Below are 5,713 nucleotides of genomic sequence, written 5' to 3'. Positions count from 1 at the left end.
AAACCAAATTTTATGGTTCTATCCATCATGTTGAATTGAGAAGCCATAGTGGGTGATGTAAAGTTTGATGATGCTACCTCTTCTTCAAACTCATTTTTTTCTTCTTTATGGAGTTGCATGATTTTATCTTTCAACACGAAGCACTTCTCGAGAGGATGACTAATCAATATGTGGTATTTGCAATAGTTTAGATCATCTACTCGATTAGTTTCTTCATGTCACTTCATTTTCGATAACCAAATCAAGTTAGATTTTAAAATTTCTTCACACATATTGGGAAGGAGTACTATAGAATCAATTGAGAAATTATTGTTTGAATTTTTCATAGCTGTCAATCATTTGAGACTCAAGGCTAGTGTATCAATTAAAAGAATTTCCTTTCAATGATCAAATAAATTGTTTCATCATAAGATCCCTGTCAATATTGACACATCTACAAGTTTCCACGTAGTGAGCACATGTTGATGTAGATTTCCTTTGCCATTGAATTGTTGGAATTTTAGAGGCTAATGATTTATTGGCATCTTCCAATGATTGATCCTTTGAGTTTATGGCTTTGAACATTATATAAGGTGGAGAAACATTTTCAACTTGGTATTTGGTGACTTCTTTGATTAGCTACTTGAGTTGACATGAAAAAAAGTACTTTGAAGTCCTTCTTCGATAGCTTTGATTTCACCAACTTCTTGAAGAATTTGATGTTTAGTTTTTTTTTATAAAAAAATAAAAACTAGTTATAATAACTTAAAATCCATCCTCAAATGGGGAATTCTCTAGAAGTTGCAGCCCAAGCCTTCTCTCGTGATTCATCTTTACCAAGTTATTCGCATCCTGATTGTCATATCTAGAAACATGCCAAATACTCCAAAGTCAAATTGTGACAGTAGCTGATGAATTCTCCTAACCAGTGCAGAGTTGGAGTCCTCCAAAGATCTTTCCTTAATTACTTTAACCGCTTTACTATCAGAGTGAATTAACACTTTGTCATACCCCCCGGTCAATTAAAAGTGTCAACCTATCCAAGATGCCTTATAATTCTGTATTGAACACTGAACAGTTCCCCAAATATTTGTTGAACCCAAATAACCACATTCTATTACGATCTTGTACAATTCCTCTTACTGTGGCTAATCTAGTGTCATGATTTACTGAACTATCAGTGTTCAAATGAATCTAATTCCTAGTCAAATTTAAGCAAGGTATCTCAATACCTGTCTCTACTTGCTATCGATAAATACTATTTTTCCCAATTATAGGAAGTCTTAATTATACTACTGCTACTCCAGGAATTACCTTGAAAAATGAAGATGTTTCAATTTTTCCAAATACGCCAAATGATAATCCCAAAGAAGCATTACCAGTCCACGTTGCCCGCATAATTATCCCCACTATTCTGAATGTTTTTATTAAGCCATTATTGCAAATTCCCATAGTAAAAGTTGTCATGTCTTTCAATAGGAATTAAATAGTTATAAACACTTTGCGTTGCTAGACAGTCTCTAATAGCATGTAACACATCCTTAGAACTATGCCCACAAACTCCACAGGTCGTACTATGTCTAAAACCCCTTTTAGCTCTCTCCATATTAGTTAACAGTTGCTACTTGAAAACGAGCCAAAGAAAGAAATGAACTTGTTAAGGTCCTTGAAATTTCAAAGGTAATCGCCATACTGCCTCATTCGGATTCCAAGAGTTTCCTCGAATATTTCAATATGCACTTTTAACAAAAAAGGACCCGCCGAAATGCGCCCCCAAATAATTCTATCATTCCTTGCTACCGAATAGGGTGGAGGAGTCCCTACTATCCTGTTAATCACCTTTTCTAGTAGCCAAAGATAAAAAAGATCAAGGTTCCAATTCCTATCATCTGTAACCATATCATTTCACAAGCAGTCCAAATCTAGACAAGAATGACCATGAATCCAGTTAACAAGATGAGCTATATTCAGCAGCCAAAGGTTGTGCCAATATTTGATAGATCTCCCATCTCCCATTGACCAAAGCAAGTTCTCCCGTATAAGCGACCAAGCTTTTGCCAGGGTTCTCCATAAGAAAGAACACCTACCAAAATATATTGTCTCAAGAAACCTCCTAGAAACCCCATAATTGGCTCGAAGAACCTAAACCCAATGAGCCTTAGAATCTGACACAAGATTAAATCTTAATATTATTATAAATGACATATTATGATCCTTCAATTTTCAGAATCCAAGACCACCATGTCCCATCAGTTGGAAAATATTATCCCAACAGACCAAAGCCACCTTTTTCCCACTATTTGAAGGCCCTCAAACAAATTGCCTAACCATCCGTTCAATTTTCTCACAAAGCCCCTTTGAAATCATTATTGACTGCATGAAATAACTTGGGATTACCACTAAAATGAACTGAGCTAGAATTGCCTTACCAGCTAAAGATAAAGACTTAGCATCCCAACTTTATAGTTTACTTCAAACCTTTTCCACAACAAACCGCAAGGTACTGTTTGTAACTCTATCATGAAAGAGAAGGACTTCCAAATACCTCCCCAGATTCTGTACTCTGCGAAAACCAAGAATAGAATACAAGCTCTCCCTTAAGTTGTCATTGACTCCTTCAGAAAAATAAATATTGGTCTTATGGGCGTTGATCTTATCCCCTGAGTAATCACATAAGTTATCCAACAACCTTTTAAGTATCCTAGCTTGGATTTCCTCTACATGCCCAAAAATGATCAAATCATCTACAAAGAAAATGTGAGATAGAGAAGGATCGAAGCGAGATAGATGAATCAGATTCCAACAACTAGAGCTAATAGCTGAATGAATAATATGCCCCTACCATTTTATACACAAGACAAAAAGATAGGGGGACAATGGACACCGCTGCCGGGCACCTCGTGCAGGTCTAAATTTCTGTGTTTGAGTTTCATTTCATAATATCTGCATAGTAGAGTTTGTCATAACAGACATGATAACATTATGAAGAAAGTCAGGAATACCTATGGCCTGAAAGGATGCATCAATGAAGTCCCATCGCACTCGATCATAAGCCTTTTCAAGATCAATTTTAACAGCCAACCAATTTTTGTTCTTCTATTTGATTTTCATAGAGTGAATCACTTCCTTCGCAATTATGATGTTATCTATAGTACTCCTTCCCGTAATAAACCCAGTCTGTTCTTGTCCAAAAAATTCTTTGGAAAATCACTTTGAAACGATTAGCGATGATCTTCATAACCAGCTTATAGAGAACCAGATATAAGTTGATAGCGTAAAACTGAGAGAAATTTTTAGGATTTTACAATTTAGGGATAAGTAAAATTAAAGAATTATTTAAATCCAGATCAATTTCCTTTTATGCAAATACCTTTTTAACCCAATCACAAACCAAAATCCCAACATGATCTCACTGGCTTTAAAAGAAAATAGTATTTATCGATAGTAGGTAGAGACAGGTATTGAGATACCTTGCTTAAATTTGACTAGGAATTAGATTCATTTGAACACTGATGGTTCAGTAAATCATGACGCTAGATTAGCCACAGTAGGAGGAATTGTACAAGATCGTAATGGAATGTGGTTATTTGGGTTCAACAAATATTTGGGGAACTGTTCAGTGTTCGATACAGAATTATGAGGCATCTTGGATAGGTTGACACTTTTAATTGACCGGGGGGTATGACAAAGTGTTAATTCACTCTGATAGTCTTAAAGCGGTTAAAGTAATTAAGGAAAGATCTTTGGAGGACTCCAACTCTGCACTGGTTAGGAGAATTCATCAGCTACTGTCACAATTTGACTTTGGAGTATTTGGCATGTTTCTAGATATGACAATCAGGATGCGAATAACTTGGTAAAGATGAATCACGCGAGAAGGCTTGGGCTGCAACTTCTAGAGAATTCCCCATTTGAGGATGGATTTTAAGTTATTATAACTAGTTTTTATTTTTTATAAAAAAAAACTAAACATCAAATTCTTCAAGAAGTTGGTGAAATCAAAGCTATCGAAGAAGGACTTCAAAGTACTTTTTTTCATGTCAACTCAAGTAGCTAATCAAAGAAGTCACCAAAGACCAAGTTGAAAATGTTTCTCCACCTTATATAATGTTCAAAGCCATAAACTCAAAGGATCAATCATTGGAAGATGCCAATAAATCATTAGCCTCTAAAATTCCAACAATTCAATGGCAAAGGAAATCTACATTAACATGTGCTCACTACGTGGAAACTTGTAGATGTTTCAATATTGACAGGGATCTTATGGTGAAACAATTTATTTGATCATTGAAAGGAAATGCTTTTAATTGATACACTAGTCTTGAGTCTCAAATGATTGACAGTTATGAAGAATTCAAACAATAATTTCTCAATTGATGCATCAATGAAGTCCCATCGCACTCGATCATAAGCCTTTTCAAGATCAATTTTAACAGCCAACCAATTTTTGTTCTTCTATTTGATTTTCATAGAGTGAATCACTTCCTTCGCAATTATGATGTTATCTATAGTACTCCTTCCCGCAATAAACCCAGTCTGTTCTTGTCCAAAAAATTCTTTGGAAAATCACTTTGAAACGATTAGCGATGATCTTCATAACCAGCTTATAGAGAACCAGATATAAGTTGATAGCGTAAAACTGAGAGAAATTTTTAGGATTTTACAATTTAGGGATAAGTAAAATTAAAGAATTATTTAAATCCAGATCAATTTCCTTTTATGCAAATACCTTTTTAACCCAATCACAAACCAAAATCCCAACATGATCCCACTGGCTTTAAAAGAAAATAGCATAAAACCATCACTACCGGGAGCTTTTAAAAGATATATATCGGACATGGCACTTTTTTATTTCTTCGTCAGAAATTAGATTACTCAAAAACTGGAACTCGCCATCCTTTAGTTGTGGAAACAAATTTTGAGGGAGACTTCTTATTGGGCTCGGATCTTCACCATACGACTTCTAAAAAAAAAAACTAGTCGCCTCATGACATAGATCTTTCTCATCAAAAGTCCATTCCCCTACCTCATTTTTTCAAAATTGTGATCTGATTCTACTTCCTTTTCTAGAGTATGTGTCGATGAAAAAACTTAGTATTCCTGTCTCCCAAAAAAAGCCAGTCACACCGAGTCTTCTATTTACAAAGCGTTTCTTCATGTTATAAGTCATTATCCAACTCCTATCGAACCTCTAATTTTTCCTGAAAAAGAACATCTGAATGGGCGTAATCAAGGCCTTTATGAATATTTGTCAGTCTCTAAATCAACCTTTTTTTACTTGTCCCAATGTGTCCATAAACCTTCTTATTCCAGTCTCTAAGTTAACTTGTAAAAGTTGAAATCATAGAGGACATAAAACTGTTAAAATTCCACTTTTCCTAAACAAACTTACCAAAACTCGGGTGTTTCACCCATTTCACAAATAAAAATAAAAATGAAAAGGTCTACCTTTAGAATAATGAATCAATGGCCTAAGAGACAACAACAGTGGCTGTGGTCAGATTTGATCCTTAGAAGATAAGTTACAGAACAAGTTAGAAAAGAGACCATCAACTCATCGTTACTAATTGCTTTATCCAGATGCTCATAAACAACACTCCTATGTCATGTAAAAGGAGAACACCGAAACTCCAAATTGTAAAGATCCGTTAAATCCATAAAGTAAAAAAAACATATTTTTCTCTTATCACGCCTACCTCTCTTTTAATTGATAGAGAGAATAACATTAAAGTCC

This window comes from Gossypium arboreum, chromosome 4 (assembly GCF_025698485.1).
Source record: "Gossypium arboreum isolate Shixiya-1 chromosome 4, ASM2569848v2, whole genome shotgun sequence".
Classification (NCBI taxonomy): domain Eukaryota; kingdom Viridiplantae; phylum Streptophyta; class Magnoliopsida; order Malvales; family Malvaceae; genus Gossypium; species Gossypium arboreum.
This window is presented reverse-complemented; position numbering follows the sequence as displayed.